The sequence below is a fragment of the Haemaphysalis longicornis genome, unplaced genomic scaffold (genome assembly GCF_048455015.1).
Source record: "Haemaphysalis longicornis isolate Haplotype H1 unplaced genomic scaffold, Haemaphysalis longicornis Haplotype H1 scaffold_26, whole genome shotgun sequence".
In the NCBI taxonomy this organism is placed as follows: Eukaryota; Metazoa; Arthropoda; class Arachnida; order Ixodida; family Ixodidae; genus Haemaphysalis; species Haemaphysalis longicornis.
In genome coordinates this window covers 4,435,918-4,455,982 of record NW_027526319.1, presented here as the reverse complement: position 1 = coordinate 4,455,982, position 20,065 = coordinate 4,435,918, and the positions used below count along the sequence as shown (strand labels likewise).

At 47.2% G+C, this 20,065-nt stretch overlaps 1 protein-coding gene across 5 annotated transcripts in view; it reads right to left on the bottom strand.

Moving 5' to 3' along the window:
* LOC144172816 (TNF receptor-associated factor 6-like) overlaps window positions 1–20,065 on the bottom strand; it is a 334,329-nt gene that overhangs the window by 223,831 nt on the left and 90,433 nt on the right. Inside the window, exon 2 of one of the 5 annotated variants that reach the window (XR_013323115.1) lies at window positions 9,042–10,128. The exons of the other annotated variants lie outside the window; for them this stretch is intronic. The gene's annotated coding sequence lies outside the window, so the exon portion shown is untranslated. Of the gene's footprint in view, window positions 1–9,041; window positions 10,129–20,065 lie in introns of those variants that run through there. 5 annotated transcript variants of the gene reach the window in all.

Here is a 20,065-nt window from a genome sequence, read left to right as displayed (position 1 = left end):
TATAGTTCTCGCTGCTCTGTCTGATCCAACGCCAGAGGAATGCTCCAAAAATGCTCCAACCTCAGAGGAATGTGCACCGCACAGTTACACGAATCATCGATTTCAAAGAGAGGCTTGTAAAATTTTGGAGGGAACGTGCGCCCAAGAGTAGACGAACTACGCCGGCGTCACACGCCCTACGCGCGGTCAAGCCTCCTAGTTGTTTTAATATTTCCTTCCTTTCCATGCTTACTTAACATTTACCGATAGGCTCATGTTCAGCCGCTAAAATTTGTAAGGCAAGCGGTTGCCTCCCGCCTGCACTATTCAAATGGATTGTGTATTATATATCGTTTGAGAAAAACGAGGATGCAACGCTTGAAGTCCGGCGATTCCGATAGTTAAGGCGAACATTGTCCCGCCTAAACTGCCATGAATGACAATCGTGGCAACAATGTTCGCTGCGTTTTTCGTAATAGTTCTCTAATAAAAAACGCTTCCCTGAAGTGCCTACCATGGTGCAACGTGCCTTTAGTATTGTTTGATCTACCCTATAATATGACGCAAAAAAATCTGGTTTCCTTTTGAACACGGATTATCCCTCAAAGTCCTACAACAAGCACATCTATCATTTACAGTTATTTTCGGCTGCCTGAAGACAAATTTAGGCTCGTATAATTGAGACAGAAACTCAGCACACAAAACAGGTTTTGTCATATGGCCATCTAACTTTATTTGATTTGAAAATGGATTGTAAATCAGATATCGCGTGAGAAAAATGGTGAACATACGCTTGAAGTCCGGCGTTTCTGATAGTTCAAGCGAACACGGCCGTCTCACATTATTCGTAGCTACCTTGGCCAGCACGGGCGTAGCCAAGAGGGTGTTTCGGCGTCAAAACAGCCCCGACATTTTCTGAGTGGTGCATCTCATCCTCTTTTTCCGAACTTTTCTTTCCGCCCATGACTTTTACCCCCTGCACCGGCCGCGGCGTCCGCTTTTCTGATGGAGGCGAAAAGCAAAAACGCCCGTGTGTAGGAGATATCGGCGCACGTTAAAAATCCCCAGTTGGTCAAAATTAATCCGGAGGCCTCCACTATGGCACGCCTCATCGCCTGCGTTGCGTCTGCGCGTTAAACCCTACAATAAATCAACTTACCGCCTCCTTCACCAATAAATGTAAACGAAAAACGAGGGCAAGATATGGAAACGGAAATAAGATACTGTAAGAGGGAAACCGCCTCTTTTAAATTTTTTTACCAGTGCTGCATAACACCACCAGACACATAATTCTGGCTACGCGCCATTGTTGGCATGTGTCTGCATTATCGAAAGGTAAGGTAGCTTTCATTAGTTTAGGTAAAGACGATCCGTATTTTGTCACTAACATGATAAAGGTTGTTGGAAATGTCAGTTCGTAAGGAACGGGAGGTGTCACGGCCAGGACTTCTGAAACACGACAAAAGTAGAGGCATCAAGACCTGCGTAGCAACGGTCCTGCTTCGCATGGTGTCATTTGCATGGGTGCTGCTTGTGGAAATGAACGGGGAACGTAAAGAAAAAAAAATGGACGCCATCCCGCCCTGCGAAAGTGGTTAAGTCTAGAGCAGTTCCGGTACATTACTACACATGGTGACACATATGAAATGTTCCTCATTGTCTCGGCGGGTTCGACGCCTGCACTCGTCTTCTCTGGCGGCAAAATGAAGGGTCTTGACGCGTGCGCTCGGCGTCTTGGGCCAGAACTGCTATGTCCTGCCCAGCGTGACGCATGCGCTAGCCTTCGAACGACGTGAACCCCCTTTCGAGGGCAGCTGCAAACCTAATCTTTGCCAGAATACAGGGGGGGGTCCCATTTTTCACCGGCGCCTTATCATCCATCATGCTGTTTCGGTGCTTGTTTTGTGTTCTTTTATTTACACGAATACTCTATGTGCAGGCCTTTATTAGCCTGACGCACACGCTAGGCGTCTTAGGCGAGAACTACTGAATCGTGTCCTGGTTTGTGTTTACGGCATGAGAGAATAACAGCTTCGCTGTAAAAAACGAATTTGCAGTAGGCGGAAGACACATACGTGTGGCACGCTTTAAAACGCTGTCCTTATGGTAGCCAATGTAAGGCTGGCGATAAACCGGAACTGGGAACAGACTCCCTAATAAAGTGTTCTTCAAAGCTTTTCTGGAAAAGGTAAACAGATATTGCAGGAAAAACTATGCAGTAAAAAAGTGAAAGCGGTCGACCACCTCCTTTAAAAAGATCCATGGCAGCTTCGTACTCTTCACCCGTGTAGAGAAGTCAAACAAATAAATGAAAACGTATTCGCTATTGAATAACCTTTAGCAGAAGTGGATGATGCGTCACCTAATTGTTGCTCGAAAAAGGAATGTCTATACCTTGGTCAGACAATTGCCTCTTATGTAATGAGCCTGTGAACATTGATCATTGTTTGGTTTTTTGGCGGGATGTGGCGCTTTTCCTGGGATGTTCTGCAACGAACTCTTAAAAAGGACATGGATATCACCCCTATACAACTCATTTCTTGCCTTTTCAAGATGCTACTAGAGTGGCCTATGATATATGTGTTGTGAATGGGTTGTATAGCTTGTGGAAGTTCCCCAGGACTGACAGGCATGTGGAACCCCTCGCCCAACGAAGTCCATTTTCCGGGAGCAGGCTGCGTCGGTGCGCAGTATTTATGTCACGCAAATTGATTCGATACCACAATGGCTGCATCTGATGGACACATACGTCTGCTTATCGGAGTCTTGACGGAGGGCTTATTTCAGCTTCAGCGATGTGCATCTTCTTGGATGACTGATAGCTTTTGTATTCTGTAATTATTGCATGTTTTTATGCAGAAAGAAATATGGACGAGCAGGAAAGAAAAACAGCGCAGTAAACTGGAAGTAAAACGCCATCTTCATGATTTATAGTTCGCTAGTTCTTACCATCCCGGCGGCATGCCTTTTTTTGATTGCGGTTGAACCTGCATCGTGGATCTTTTTGACAACACCGTTTAGCGAATTCCTGCCCTTATTTCTATTCGGAAGTGACGTCATAGTTTGAGTTGCCTTGGTGAATTGGGTAGCGGCGCAGTCAGGCCCAGATGGCGGTCTTAATGGGGCCAGGAAGACAAAAGGACAATTTGGTTAACCCGAAAGATTGCCCCGTTAACATAACACCGACACCACTTTTAACGCAAAATTCACTCAAATAGGCGGTATAAGGAGCAAAAAGAGAATGGCCATGCGAACTACTAGCTCAAATTCCCGCTCTAGAACTTACGACGTAATATGGCCAGTTGTGCGATTGGCTGAGGCCGGTAAAAGCACGCGCAAGCTAGGCAGGACAAATGAGGAACGAGCTTTTTGCACTAAGCTTTAATGCATAATCTTTATAGCAATAAGAATGGTGGGGTAACTAGAAGTTATGAATGCACACCTACGCCTAGGAGCAACAGTGCTTACAGCACGCCGTATGCTGGCTATAGCTGCACTGCCACCCGGTGCGTTGAGCTTGACTGGCCAACTTTAATAAGGGGCCCTGCTCTCGGTGGCATAGTTTGTCGAGCGTGCACAATGTTGCACGATACGATTACTATCAACCGTAACAAAAACTAGCCAGGTACAATTCCGGTGAACAACAAGGCTGGTACGCACAGCTGGTCTGAGCTAAAACCCGTTTGTCCTGGGCATTACACTAGTGCCATCTATGAAGAATGACGGTAAATAAGGTGTTTCAGCGATCGCCGCAGCCGTAGTTAGCGTTCGCTTCAGTACCTGCCTGGCATACGTCAACACAGACCTCTCGAAACATGGAATTAAATGGGGAACCAAAATTTTTGCTTGAATTTTTAATTTTTAGTAAATAAGACATTGCTTGCCGCCCAACCAGCGCTAAAATCACAACAGAACACAAAACCATGCACGTGAGACTAAGCTTTCTCGTGTGTTCATGGCCCGTTTAACACCTCCACGCTTTGCGGGCTCTTGGAACGTTGTCTCGCAATGCGGTGCGCATGCAATTTATGGGTAAATTTTTTATGCAGTGCAGATGCGCCCCATCATGTGGGAATTTCGAACAAAGATTCGGCGTACAATAGGCATCGAACTTTTTAATCGCGAGTTTTTACGTTACGAAGTATCTTTCCGTCAGTTATAATCGGAGCGTCCCACAGCATGACGTTGCTTCTTTAAAAAGATCACAATCTGCTCCCGCATGAATGTTCTTTAAGCGAGGACTTAAGCGCGTATACGAGGTACGTCTTGCAGAAAAAAATTAAAGCCGTTCCACTCAACGTGAAAGCTGTCGTAACTGCAGAGCAGTGATTCGCCATAACGGCCTGTGGCACCGTTATCCGCTTACTGCTACTACCCATCACGCTCTTCGCCTCCCTGTCTCACTTCTCTCTTGATGAATTGAACGGACGTTTCTCCAAAGCAGTTCAAATTTCCCGCCTTCGCAGTGCTCGCGCGCCCCCTGCCTGGAACGAACAGCGCGAGCGGTTCTCGCACGTGCCGGCACCTTATTGCGCAGTCCACAACGCGTTGTTTTTGGCGGTCCCATCTCCCCGCGAGGGGGACTCGAGTAAATGCGTCGCATCGAGGGTGGGTGCATTGCGTAACGTTTAGTGTTTGGGGAGTTGGTGGTAGTGAATGCGTTGTATCAGCAGCTTCTTGACGTAGTTTGAATGAGTCAAGGATAAAAGGCGCGTTCGTAGCCTCCCATTCTGTGTCGGCTTTGTGGCGCAGTGGTTAGAGCACCATGTACATTGCGTTCCCCCCACAGGGTCGAGGGATCGAAACGAGGCGCCTGATAGTATTTTTTTTATATAGTGTAGGGGGAGTGGTGCGGACAACGACGGTGCGGACTACCACGGACGTCAACGCGGGTGACATCGTGAGTAACTGAAATGCTCTGAATTTAAAACTTTGAGAACAAAAGCTTCGAACTCACGAGGAGTCGTCGAACGACGTTCACAGGCGGCAACATCCATCGCGAGGTCTGTTTACTGAACCCGACGCTGGTTCTGGGTATGAAGGTTCAGTTGGACGCACTGAGAGCAACTCAGCAGCCACGCGGTGGCGACTGCAGCGTGTTCCTTTCACATAGTTCAGAACTTTCTGCGTCTTGGGTGCAGGATTTTCCGCCATGCGAACTTCGTCGTGAACGCTCGCTCAATGTATACAGGCCTTAAAGGCTTTGCGCGATCACGGCTACAGAGATGGAGAAGGTGGGTCACGTTTACTCTAGTTTTTCTGTGTCAATCATCTCCAATGCACCAATTTCTGTTCGGTAAAAGTTTAAATGATGTATAGCTAAGGTTCAGGTTTTCGCGTTTAAATCGGTTATAGGCACACTGAGGTGAATTTTTCGAGCGCCCGTTTTTGCTTTCACTGCGTAGACTGGATCACATTAACGAACTTTTCATCGCTTATCTGGATGATAAGTCAGTAATTATTTTATAAAGCCAGAGAGATGAAGAACTACCATGCGCGGTCTGCGGCGGCCGCACCAACTATAGGCTGCAGCGACGGGAGGAGATGCACCGTGATTGAACGATGTCGAAGATTACCGTTCAAACAAGCTTCGGTTTTGCTTCTGTAAAACAACATGCTTGACATCCGACGGCATCGTTGGATGGACGTTCTCGATATCTCAGTAATCGTCGTACCGCTCTTGTGCGATGTTGTCGGCTGTAAAATGCCTAAGATAAGCCTCGCAGGACGGCTTGGAATTGTAGCATTCACTAACCCAGGCCTACGCAGGGGATGAACGCCTTCCGCGTCCCCGCAGATGCTCAAATGTCATGTGATTTTCCCCCCTATTTAGTGCTAGCTTCACCAATGCACGTATCGTAAAAAAAACTCCCCCCCCCCCTCCCCGAAGGGGATCGTGCGGAAATGCGAATGCATTGGGTGCACCGATGAGTGCGCTGCGGCAAGCAGTCACGGAGAGAGACGCGCGCTCCACTGCATTTATATATATTTTTCTGAGCGCAGTGAGCGGAGAGAGGGCACGCGGAGAGGAGAGAGAGACCCGCGCAACACGCCCGCCCCGCGCGCGAGCTCTCTCCGCCGAGCTCCGCGATGCGAGCGCCCTCACACGCCCGAGCAGGCTCCTCCTCTCCCCTCACTCTCCGCTACTCCGCCCGAGCTCCGCGATGCGAGCGCCCTCAAACGCCGAGCGCGCTCCTCCTCTACCCTTGCCCTACGCTACTCCCGCCCGAGTTACCACGCACTCCGGTTGCTAGGCGCGCCACAGCTGTTGCTAGGCGCACGCCGGCCAACGCACGACAACCCCGGACTAAGAAATGCATTCGCATTTAAAAGCGTGTGCACAACAGGCCAAGCGTCTGCTGATTCTGGCCTGTGCCCACTTCCCGCAAGCAGTCGGTGCTTATGGAAACAGCACGGCAACAAGAACACGCTAGATGGTCAGGGTCAGCCTCCGGCGCGTTCTGTGAACTAGTTCGTGGAGCAGTGAACGTTACGGCCTAGAAATGGTGAACTCAGTATAGAAAACATGGGCTGAAAACGAAGAAGTCAACTTACAAAAAAAGGATGATACCCTCGGTGATTCGAACTTGTGACTTGCAAAACAGCATACGTAGCGCTGCAGACCACTCGGTGACGAGCCAGCGCTGCCAGCGTTGGATATATATGGTATATAATGTGTAACCAGTTTACACTTTTATTTACTTTTAGCATTTCAAGCAGCTCATTTAATTTTTTTTTGTATAGCGCTCGTGCACTAAGCGTTCCCCGAATTTCCACAATATCTCACGTCTAGCAATTGCATTTTTTAGATAGAAAAGCATTCGCAGATGTGTTGTCGTGCTGCTAACCGCTGTGCTTGTTCTCCCAGGGCACAAACCTGCTTCCTGCTCCCTAGTTTTACGCTGTACGGTAAAAGCTTCGGTTTATTTTATTTTCTTAGTATCTATGTTGACTTCGCTGACTCTCCTCCTGCGTTCAAGTGGCCTCAGATTTTCCTATAGCGTACCAGTCAGCAAAGCGGCGCATATGCGCTTGTGCAGCGCTTGTGTGGAGCCAAATGGACTTGGAGCTTGATAGAGTGTACAAGTAAAGAAAAGCACATTCTTCCATTCACAAACGTGTCGTGGCTTAGTTTCAACTGAGCGAACGAATTGCGACGACTGGTCGGTGGCTGGCGGACTAAATGCTGACCCGACTGACTCTGTCGGAAGGGTGGCGAGCGCAGTTAAGCCAAGTCGCCAAGTCATCTCCTCCTGACGTCATAGGAAAACGCAACAGAAAATGAGCGAGGATGTAAAGAGGAGGACCGCATTCGCTAATTGATTTTTTTACTAAATAAATACGCGTAAACGCACTCAGAGTGGTCGAAACATGGCCTATGGACTCTAGACTACAATTTGCGGTAGTAATCCCGCATTGTTTACAAATCACTTCAGTGTCCCTTTAAAAACGATCATTGTCCGCGAAGTCTGTTCCGTAAAATTCGGTTTTGAGCAAGAAACACCAATTTCCTTCACATATGACAGCGTTGGTGACTGCAGTGAGTGCACCGACTGCAGTGAGTGCACACGCCGAACGGCCGTGCGGTCTGCTCGCGTGCTTCGCGATAAAAACGTAGCGGCATTTGTCTTCGGACGATCACTTTTGATTTTCAGAACAACGTGACTCACCCAGGCACTTTCTTCTCACCTGTTTCAAATGTAAAACTTTGACAGCGGCACTCAGTGTGATAAGCAGAATAAATATAGCCCGTATAAATGAAAAAGGGCCCATCTCCCCGTGAGGGGGACACGAGTAAATGCGTCGCATAGGGGGTCGGTGTATTGCGTTAACGTTTAGTGTTTGGGGAGTTGGTGGTAGTGCGTTGCGCTGCTGAGCACGAGGTCGCGGGTTCGATTCCCGGCCACGGCGGCCGCTTTTCTGATGGAGGCCAAAAGCAAAAACGCCCGTGTGTACGAGATTTCGGCGCACTTTAAAGATCCCCAGGTGGTCAAAATTAATCCGGAGCCCTCCACTACGGCGCGCCTCATCACCTGCGTTGCGTCGGCGCGTTAAACCCTACAGTCAATCAAGTCTGTTGGTGGTAGTGAATGCGTTGTATCAGCAGCTTCTTGACGTAGTTTGAATGAGTCAAGGATATAAGGCGCGTTCGTAGCCTTTCATTCTGTGCCGGCTTTGTGGTGCAGTGGGTGGAGCACCATGTACCTTGCGTTCCGCCCGCAGGGTCATGGGATCGAAACCAGGCGCTGGTAAGTATTTCTTATATAGTGTAGGGAGAGGGGTGCGGACCTGTTGTTGAGAGCGAGGAGGGTAGCGTGATGCGGGAGAGGAGGAGTGGGGGAGAGGGCGCACCTGAAACGGCTCTTGCGGACGCCGAGGCACGCCGATAACGCCGGGTGACATCGTGAGTTAAAGAAATGCTCTGCATTTAAAATGCATGTGTCTACAATGCAGTTGAACGCTGCAATAAGCTCCCCACTAAAGCGACGTCCACCTGTGTTCCGCGACAGAATGCCGCAAGTGGCACTACGATCGCCGGTAAGCTAATATAACTTTACTAGGCTAAGGAACCAAAAGCGATAATTAAAACGCTGAAAACTAATCTACAGCATAAAAGTGATAATTTAACCACAGAAATAAAAACTATAGATATGAAAACATAAATTGGAGAGAGCAGAAGAACGAATCCGAGCGAGCAAACTAAGCAGCTAATTTTTCCATCGCATTAAACGTGTCCATTAGTATCCTTAAAGACTAGTCATGGAGAGTTTACTAATATTTGTGCACGTCGCGAAATCATCCTCATCCCAGGTATGCAGCTACACCACATCTGCTCTCGTGAAGTGATCACCTGAAGGGTCGTTGATCGCGTCCGCCCACCCCAGGCCCGGTTCACATGAACGTGACCATTCCCCAGCCCCGTGTCCCAACCCGGTGTCCTCGCAAAGGCTGCGTTTACACCACCTATTGAACTCCCCATAGTATGCAGACGGTTGCGTGCTATGGAATTGTTTTGGAGGAGCTGTTTCTACGGACGCCAGACACCGTTTTTTTTTGGCACAGTGGGCCGTTTATTTCGCTAAACACATCAAAAACGCTGAACTCTATTTACAACTCGCGAAGAAATTCAAAAAATAGGTGCGCGCTCATTCATTTAATTTATGATAAAGATAGAGGGTGGCAGTTACATTCACGCTACAAATGAGTGGGGTGAAAACGCTGAGGAACGCAGCGCCATAGAAGTGAAATGAAAAAAAAATCGAGAAAAAAAGAAGTAAAAAAATGACAAATAGTGCTTTATTCCAGAGTGCTAATTGAGTTGTCCCAAGGCATCAGCGCAATGTTTCTGTTAGACGAGCAACTATTAGCGCGCTGAAAGAACGCAGAAGTGCTTGAACCACGTACTTCATGGAAAGTTTTGTAACTTTCTATTATTATTGAGAACACGGAATGTTTTCGAAAATACGTCCTCCGCCTGTCACACGTATGAGTGTTTTTGTGGCGAAATTGTGTGGAGGTCGAAAAAGCGCCAACACAATGTCACACAGGGAGGCAGTGTTTATGCGTCCTGAATAATGATGGGATGGAGGGAACGTGAATAAAAATGAATAGTGTACGGTTGTAGGGGCTATTAATAAAAAATTTGCATAATTTCGCAACGAGAAATGAAACTGGCGAGTTTAGGCGGAAAGTAGGAGAGCATGCTGAAAATGAACTTGTATTTTTCAAGGCCGGCGAGAGTTGCGCGCAGACCAACTGTCACCACTATTAGCGAAGTTGTTCACACCTGAAATTGTTACAACAACACAGACAAGAAGTACGCAATTATTTTGTTATCGCACACACCCTTTCTAATAAAAAAAAGTAAAAAGTAAGGCAAACAACACAAAAAACGGAACTGTTGGTTTTCGAGGAATTAGTATTTACCCTGGTGCATCCAACCACCCAAGTTTTCTTTTTCGGAACTGATTATTTTCAGACACTTCTTAATCGCTATCTATATCTCTAGCTTCGAGTAGATTTCTTCCCTTAAGCGTACCGAACTGGGGTTTCCATGTTTCAAAAAGATTTGCGCTTGAGTCCTCGGCTTCGGTCTCTGAAGGCCGTCTTCATGGTTCCTCGTCAGCCGGGAGATCTTCGAGTGACAGCCTGCAAAGAGAAAAAAAAACATGCAGATGGTAGAATATTCATGAAACAACACTTGGACTAGCTATCATTGGAGCTGAAAAAAAACCGAAACGCCCAGCAAAAATATGACTTGCAACATTCGCTCCTGTGGATATTGCTTTGTTTATGATGTTATGGAATATCATTGCTTACGTTAGGTGCGGTTGTAATGCATTTTCCAGAGTCACGTAAACTCTGAAATTTTCTTACCCGTCCAAACAAAAGCTTGGCGATTTATTCAGTCAATTTTTATCTTCAAGCCGCTTTTTCGCCTTTTGGTAAGCGTCGTTCCGAGGGTAAAACAGGCTCGGGCCTTATTTCGTGTGCAGCCATTAGGAATTAGCTTGGCGGTGGACGCCTTGTTTTGCCCATGGACTACGCACGATTTCACATGGGGAACCTCTCCGACGGATGCTGCAACTGTTCATATGCGGACTTTTCAAAGAGGCGACATTGTTTGATCATCTGGCACGTTTGATCGTCTGAGAAGAGCGTCAAAGCACATATGAAGCGATAAGCGGTAGGAAGGGGCGTCCGGCGGTGCGGGTCGAACCGCGTCAACTTGGCAATGGCAAACACCGGCCGCACCTAACTCTGAAACGGGGAGGCCATGCGTCATGCGTACTTTAGAGGAGCGGCAAGCTTTTGATCTGCGACACCACGAGCAGGAACGGGAACGAGAGAAAATGTTGCAAACACGCAACGCATACTGAGAAATCAAAGCAGTTATACTCAGCGTGGAAGTGGTCGGAAGTGCAGAGCCCCGATTAATCCGCCGGAGGGGCGCGGTGCGTTATCCGCTCATTGCTACCGCCCATCACGCTCTTCTCGCTGTCTCACTATTCTCTGGATGAATTGAACGGAGGTTTTTTCCAATGCAATTCAAATTTCGCGCCTTCACAGTGATATCGTATTCTATGCCAGGAACATCTCTAGCGGGAGTTCTGTTCTTTTTGTGGTTGCTTTCATCTCGCACGTGACGGAGCCTTGCTGCGCAGTTTGGAACACGTCATTTTTGGCGGACACTTTTTTCGCTGATACTACCGTAAAAAACAAGTCAACGTCCCTTCCTAAGTAAATGAACACAGGGGCTGACGGTTTTTCACACAGATTTTGCCTCAAATGTACCCGTAGTTTTCTTTGCGCTAAACAACGGAGATATGTACGATAAGCGCCAGCTGTTCAGGAGTTTCGAACGGTTATGACTATACAAACGGCTTGGATTTCGAAGCCTTTGCTGGGATCCGTTACGCCGCTATGTCATGGGGCTCTGTTTGAGTCCGTTAGGGGGCTGCGCCACCTGATTGCCGAGGTGGCTAGACAGAGTGGCAGCGAACAAGCTACGACGAAAAGGCGGGAACCCAAAGTTCTATGCACTTAAAATACTTAATTGCCATACGGAGTAACACACGGGTAAACACCAGCCGCTGTAGGTTGAGACGTCGCTGCTTAGCCATCTGTACGGACTTCACGGGTGCTTTTTTGAGAACTCATTTCGGATGTGCCACTAATGACTGCAGGTAGGCCAGGGGGTTCCACAGTCGACACGGTGACATCTACCAATACTAGGGTTTTCGCTTCCATGAACCAACCCACCACCGAACACCCCTTAATTAAACAGCGTGCATGTCAAAGAGCTACCCGATTGCGAATAGGCTTAGGTGTCCGGAACTTGTGACAGTTTTCGAGGATCGCCACACGACTCCCTAAAGCAGCGGTCGGAAACCTGCGGCCGGCGGGCGCCATGCGATCCGCGAGGCAGTACTATGACCCTCCTACCAGGTTGTCTTCAGAAGCCCCACAATCCCCCTGTCACTTTCTATACAAGGGCCGAAACGCCCGTTTTGACTTCAAATGTGGTTGGGCGGCCGACAAGAACAGAGAATTGGTCGCTTCCTGTTGACATTGTCCCCCATGTTCACACTTAGCCAGATTATTGTCAATTTTTGTGGAGTAGTGCTTTGAATTTTCTGAGTTTTTTTCTTTCCCTGCATCATCACCGCACATGTCTAAATATTGTGTCCTCGATCAGGGCGATCGCTTGAGACAGAAAAATGTACCAAGAAGCAAAAGAAGTGGACAGTGCCGAATAGCGCAGGCGTACCCACCAATAAAGATCTAGAAACAGTGCATGGAACCGACACTATGCTCGTGCTCCATTGGGCGCTTGCCATACATTGCATCTCTTTGTAAATACAATATAAGCAACCGTGTATCCTGTCCCCTTCGTACTGCCGCCACGTACGAATATAAAAGAAAAGATAAAAATGATTTTCGGTCAGAAGTATTGAAAAGCCTCCTGCAACCTCAACTGAAAGGAATGATGCTAATGTTCCGGTGATTCCTTTGTCATCATGGGCCGCAAGAATCCAGGTTGCAAGCCATGCCATGAACAAAAGGAACACTTTCAGCTGCTATGAAGGGCCGTCACGGCACGCGACTCTCGGGACAGATTTCCTTCCATTATGTCATCATCATCATCATCATCATCATCATCATCCTCACCAGCCTATCTACGCCCACTGCAGGGCAAAGGCCTCTCCCATTATTCTCCAATTACCTCGGTCCTGTGCCAACTGTGACCAATTTATCCCCGCAAACTTCCTGATCTCATCTGCCCGCCTAACTTTCTGCCGCCCCCTGCAACGCTTGCCTTCTCTAGGGATTCACTCTGTTACCCTTAATGACCAGCGGTTATCTTGCCTTCGCATTACATGCCCTGCCCACGTCCATTTCTTCTTCTTAATTTCTAATAATATGTCTTTAACACCAGTTTGCTCTCTGACCCACTCCGCTCTCTTCTTGTCCCTTAATGTTACACCTATCATTTTCCGCTCCATTGCCCGCTCAGTCGTTCTCAATTTAAATTGTACCCTCTTAGTGAGCCTCCAGGTTTCTGCCCCGTAGGTGAGTACCGGTAAGATGCAGCTGTCATACACTTTCTTCTTCAGCGACAATGGTAGGCTACTATTCATTATCTGAGAATGTCTGCCATATGCACCCCACCCCATTCTGATCCTTCTAATTATCTCTGCCTCATGTTTGGGATCTGGGGTCACAACTTGGCCTAAGTAGATATATTCGCTTACCACTTCTACTGCCTCGCCACCTATCTCAAACTGCTGTGCTGTCCCGAGGTTATTGATCATTACTTTAGTTTTCTGCATATTAATTTTCAGGCCCACGGTTCTACTCTGTTCGCCCAGTGCGGAAAGCATGCTTTGCAATTCGTCCCCCGAGTTACTTAGCAAGGCAACGTCATCAGCAAATGTGAGGTTACTGAGGTATTCTCCATTAACCCTTACTCCCACCTGTTCCCAATCCAACGTTCTGAATACTTCTTGTAGGCATGCTGTGAATAACATTGGAGAGATTGTGTCTCCTTGTCTAACACCCTTCCTTATAGGTATTTTACTGCTCTCCCTATGGAGGATGATGGTAGCTGTAGACCCATTGTAGATATCCTCTAGTATTCTTACATAATGCTCATCTGCCCCCTGGTTCAGTAATGCCTGAATGACTGCTAGGGTTTGGACCGAGTCAAATGCTTTCTCATAATCTATGAAGGCTATATATAGGGGTTCAGTATACTCAGCGCACTTCTCTATCACCTGATTGATCGTGTGAATATAGTCCATTGTTGAATAACCTTTACGGAACCCTGCTTGTTCTTTAGGTTGACTGAAATCTAAGGTTGCAGAGATTCGGTTAGCGATTACCTTGGTAAATACCTTGTAGACGACTGACAGTAAGCTGATCGGCCTGTAATTTTTCAAGTCCTTCATGTCGCCTTTCTCATGGATTAGGATGATGTTCGCGTTCTTCCAAGATTCCGGTACCATTGCGGTCATTAGGCATCGCGTATACAGGTTTGCCTGTTTTTCAAGTACAATTTCGCTGCCATCCTTCAAGAGGTCTGCTGTTATCTGATCCTGACCAGGTGCTTCGCCCCCTTTCATTTCTTTCAAGGCCTTCCTTACTTCTTCGGTCATTACTGGTGGGATGTCTATCTCCTCTTAACTGCTGTCTCGTTCGGCATTATCCTGTATGTCCCGGCTACTGTACAGATCCCTATAGAACTCCTCGGCCACTGTGACTATTTTATCCCTATTTGTGATGACATTGCCTTGCTTATCTTTAAGTGCATACATCTGATTTTTCCCCACGCCAAGACGTCTCTTCACTGCTGTCAGGCTACCTCCGTTCTTTACAGCGTATTCGATCCTCTCCATATTATACTTCCGTATGTCAGCTGTCTTACGGTTATTGATTAACTTCGAGAGCTCGGCTAGTTCTATTCGGTCAGCTGCGGTAGAGATTCTCATGGTTTGCCGTTTCCTGATTAGATCTTTCGTCTCCTGTGAAAGTTTACCAGTATCCTGTCTAGCCATAGTGCTCCCGACTTTTACTGCACACTCCGTGAGAACGCGTGTAAGGTTGTCGCTGGCTTCCTGTGTCGTAAGCTCGGCTTCCTCGTTAAGGGCGGAATATCGGTTCTGCAGCGCGATCCTGAATTCTTCTACTTTACGTCTTACTGTTAGCTCATTTATCGGCTTCTTTCGTACTAGCTTGTTGCGGTCCCTCCTCAAATATAGCCTAATTCGAGATCTTACCATACGGTGGTCACTACACCTTACCCTTCCGAGCACTTCCACATCCTGCACGACGCCAGGGTTATCGCATAATATGAAGTCTATTTCATTTTTGTGCTCCCCATTCGGGCTCCTCCAGGTCCACTTCCTACTCTCCCGTTTACAGAAGAAGGTATTCATTATGCGTAGGTTATTCCGTTCTGCAAACTCAACTAGTAGGTCCCCCCTGCTATTTCTACAGCCCAGGCCATAGTTCCCAACTGCCTTGTCTCCAGCCTGATTCCTGCCTACTTTAGCATTGAAGTCCCCCATAACTACGGTATACTGTGTTTTTACTTTGGCCATTGCCGATTCCACATCTTCATAGAAGCGTTCCACTACTTGGTCGTCGTGGCTGGATGTGGGCGCGTAGCCCTGCACCACCTTGAGCTTGTACCTCTTATTGAGCCAAATTACAAGACCTGCTGCCCTTTCGTTAATGCTATAGTATTCGTCTATGTTGCCAGCTATGCTTTTATTGACTAGAAATCCCACTCCGAGTTCTCTTCTGTCATTATGTATCAGTATGAAATTCCATGCTAACTGCTTTGGCTGCGGCTGGAGTTTACGGCGGCGCAACAAGCACGCGCACCGTGGACTTCACCCAGCGGCGCTACAGCCACTATTGCTGCGAACAAAAACTCGAAGGGTCACTCAGAACGGCTGAAATAGACAATAACGGTTTGCAATTCGCAACGCAGAAGAAATAATTTCGCGACCTGGGATTTTTTCTACCGAAAGATGTCCCTGTTCTTAAGCAGATAATATTTTTAGGTTAGGGGGACGAAATGGCGTAGGGTGTGTAGAGCTGCCGGCTCTTTATTTACGTGTTATTTGAATATGAAAGTCAGAAACACAGTGGTCTTGCTTTCAGTCGGCAAATAACATGAAATTAAGAAAATGCTTATACTACAAGGGCTGATCATATTGGTGCTATCAATTGAATTTCGAAAACCCTTACGTGCGCTTCATATAACTCCATAGTTTGCGACGGTCACCAGAAATGAACACTGTGCAAATGGTCTACACAAATTCTCTGATTTTTGACGACGAAGAGCGGGCAATAAAAATTTTACCAGGTTCGGGTAATGTGATATTGCAACAGTTATTCATCACAATCATCATCATCATAAACCTGTTTGTGTCCACTGCAACACGAAAGCCTCTCCCAAAGATTTCAAGATTTCCAGCCAAGCCTATCGAGTGCTAGCTGAGTCCATGTTTTCCCCCCAAATTTTTGCGGCTTATCTCGCGAAGGAGTTCTCGGTCGAACCCTATTGCAAGTAAGGTCTATGGGCAGCAACTCTGCCAAACGGATGGTCCACCCGTTGTCAATCATTCGCGTCACGTTACCAGCCCATGCCCATTTCCTCCGCTTGATTTGAACTAGATTGTCCTCCACCTTGGTCCGTTCTCTAATCCATGCGGCTGTTTTTCTGTCCCTCAACGTGACCCCTAGCATTCGGCATTCCATGCCCCGTTGTGCCACTAGAAGTTTATTTCGAAGGCGTTTGGTGAGAACCAAGGTTTCTGCCCCGTAAGTCATTGCTGGAAGAACGGATGGATTAAATGGAAGCTTTTTGAGTGACATAGGTAGTTTACCAGTCAGGATATCGGAGTTATTACCAAACGCAGCCCACCCCATGCTTATTCTGCGTGTAATTCCCCGTTCATGGTTTGAATCAGCAGCTTTCACTTGCCAAAAATATACGTATTCGGTGATTGTTTCCAAGACTTTATTGCCCCCCTGGAAGTGATGTACCTTGACGTGCTCATTCTGCATTACCATTTTTCGTCGATTCCGTGTCGCCAATGGGACGAGCTCGACGGCTACTGAACTTGCAGCCATCCGTGAAGCTCTTCAATACATCATGGAAGCTTCTCCCCAAAAATGGTCCATTTTTACCGACTCCAAAGGCGCCCTGCAAAGCTTCCGAGCAGCCCTGCGCTATGGTCCTCTGCACCAACTAGTGACAGAAATTCGGGAATTATTTCACCAGGCTGTCATAAAGAGCCATAATATTGTATTTCAGTGGCTGCCAAGTCACTGTGGAATCACCGGCAATGTCTCGGCTGATGCAGCTGCCCGGACAGGCCATGACAGTGAAAGGACCATCTTGCTTCCGCTTGCAAGGACTGATGCCGCTAGGCTGCTTCGTCAGTTCGCGCGGAGGACCTCCATTACTCAATGGAATACACCGGAATACAACCAGGACCCTCTACTCCAGCGTAGTCTTCCGTGTGGGCTGACTCGATCACAGTCTACTTTACTTTGTAGGCTGTAATTGGGAGTGGCCTTCACGAAAGCCTACTCCTTCCTCATCGGGATGGCCAGTAGTGCCCACTGCGACGCCTGCGAGGTTGAAGAGACAATCGACCATGTGCTTTGTTGTTGCCCCGAGTATTCATCGCAAAGACGCGTTTTGGCAGCCGAGCTCAGATTGGACAATCAACAGTTCAAGCTAGAGACTATTCTAGGGCAAATTCCCCTACTATCGACTTCGCAGAAGGCAACAAAAGCCCTTCTGCGTTTTATGAAGGACACAGGTTTAGCTGAGAGAATCTAGTGCACACGAAGGGACTAAAGTGTGTGCGCGACCCCGCTCCTATCCCCCCTTTTTCGCCTACCATCTCTTTTATCCCCTGAACACCCCTTCCCCAGTGCCGAGTAGCAATCCGGGCTCTAAGCCTGGACAACTTCTCGGCCTTTCCTTTCGATTTTCTCCTCCTCCTCCTATTTTAAGCCTGCAAGCATACCTGCCGATTACATCTGGTAAAGCATGCGCTGCAAATCTTGCCTCCTGTGACTGAACAACACTATTACGTCTGCAAACCTTCGATTGCTGACAGATTCCCCATTGATGCGCCCTCCGGTTTTACTTCACCTCAGATTTCTGAACCCACCCTCCACACAGGCTGTAATTAATTGTGGCAATATTGTGTCCCCTTGGCGAACCCCTTTAGTATAGAAAATTTACAAGTTCCGTGATGGAGCCGTAGAGTTCCCGTACATCCGTCTAGTATACCTTTGAATAGCGCAATGTATGCCCCGTGGACGCCGTGATCACGTAACGTGTTGATTATTGCTGTAGTGCGCCCTAACAGAAATGACTTTTCATAATCTATGAATGCCTCATAAAGCGGTTTATTATACTCTGAGCGCTTTTCGATTACCTGGTTGATAGCGTGAACAAGATCTAAAGTTGAGAAGCCCTTCCTGAAACCGGCCTGTTCTCGTGGATGTTGAAAGTCATAAGTGGCACAGATGCGAATAAGAATTATCTTGGTAAATAATTAGTAGGTTGTGGAGAGGAAGCTGGTGGGCCTGTAATTTTTAAGCTCTTTGGCATGACCTTTCTTATGTAGGAGAAATGAATTGCTTTTTTCCCTTCCTTTGGCACCCTTAACGAGCTCAAGCACTGCGAGAATAGGGCTGCAAGCTTCGTTAGCTCAGCGTAGCCTCCGAGGCACAATTCATCAGACGTAGTTCATTCATCTCATGCAGCGTTGCCTTTCTTCATTGCTTGGGGAGCCGTGGCTACCTCATGTGTTGAAACCGGCGGTTCGGGTTCCACACTATTAAACGTGAGTATGAGGCAGGGGTAGAAGCGCAAAGGTTTCTGTAAATTTCCTTGGCTATTTTTAGTATATCATCGATATTGTTTGTTATGTGACCACAGGCATCCCGGAGTGCCCACATTTTATTTTTGCCAATAGTGAGCTTCCGTCTAGTCGCTTTCAAACTGCCTCCGTATTTTAATGTTGGTTCAAATTTTGCAAAACTGAAAGCACGGATGACAGCAGTCTTGATGTTGTTGATCAATTTGGAGAGCTCTGCCATTTCAATTTGGTCTCGCGGAAGCCGGCCTAACATTTTCTGGCGCTGACCAATAAGGTCTTTCGTTTTCTGTGATAACTTGGATTCGAATGCGGGCTGTGGTTCGCCTACGGCTGGTGCTGACTCCATGACCGCTTGTATAAAATGATAATTTAGAGAGTTCACATCATTGTTTTCATTAGAAAATACAAAGAATTAGTTTTCACGTAACAATGAAAATTCGTTCACTTTCCGCCCCAGGGAGGGCAGGTTAGGCGCCGTCAGTTTTAGCATCCTTAGTCTTTCCCTTCTTAAATCGAGACTGATGCGACTGCCGACCATTCTGTGATCACTTGTTTTAATCCGGCCAATCACCTGTACGTCGTGAATCATGCGGGGATTGCCAGTAAAAATGAAGTCAATTTCATTTTTAGTTTCACCATTCGAACCTTTACAAGTGCATTTTCTATTCAGTCTTTTTGGGAAGAACGTATTGCTAATGCAAAGGAAACGAGCAAAGGAAACCAGCAAACCAGCAAGGAAAGGAAGCCAGCAAATCTCGGCAAAGGAAACCAGCGTGTCTCCGCGTTTTTTTCTTAAACAGACCACGTTTCCCTACCGCATGCTCGCCTGTCTGTTGTGCCCCTATTTTTGCATTGAGGTCCCTAATATTGACTCTGTACGGAGTTTTTACGCGTCTAATTGCTAATTCAATGTCGTTAAAAGGAGTCAAATTGTGAAGTCCAGTCGGCCTAAATCTGTAGAATATAGCATGTTACCAGTAGCTGCAAGGAAATTTGGCAAATAACGCAGAAAATTGTCGAAATTGCAAAAGCATTTATTCTCCCCCTATCACTTTAAAACACTAAATTATGTGATATGAAAAATAGTCAATGGGGAAACGAGATTAGTGGCGCCCACCAAAGTTTTCCTTTGAAGACTGACTCACAAAAATCTAAAAAAAAACGTATGCGGGAAGTTTTGCTGGCCATGCGCTTTTTGAAAAACACAATTCTCAGCCAACAGAAATTTTAACACAGGAGAGCTCAGTCCAGGAGGTAGGCCTTGTTAACGTTTAGTGTTCGTCAGTATGTTTCGCTTTGAGAACAGGAGCACTCAAATGTTGTACGCATCCGGGTGAATGCCCGAGCCGACCTACTTGCTGAACACTAGTCACACAGACTGTTTAAAGCGAGCAGGTAAAATGACCTTCAACAGGTGACGCTAGCACAGCCCTCACCATTACTTTCCTTAAGCACAGCGCTGTTTCGGTTTCTTCCGTAGCCTGCCATGGTGCTCAGCGACGTGCGCAGTTAGAAAGAATGAGAGTCACTGTGGAAAACTCTTGACGTGGACGGACGTGCCAACGGCGATAGGGACCTGAAGGCCCGAGATGAATCGCCATGCGAGTATTCCTGGCAGCAACTTCAGAAAGTGTGTCCGTGTGTGGGGCCTTTTCCAATGCACCACT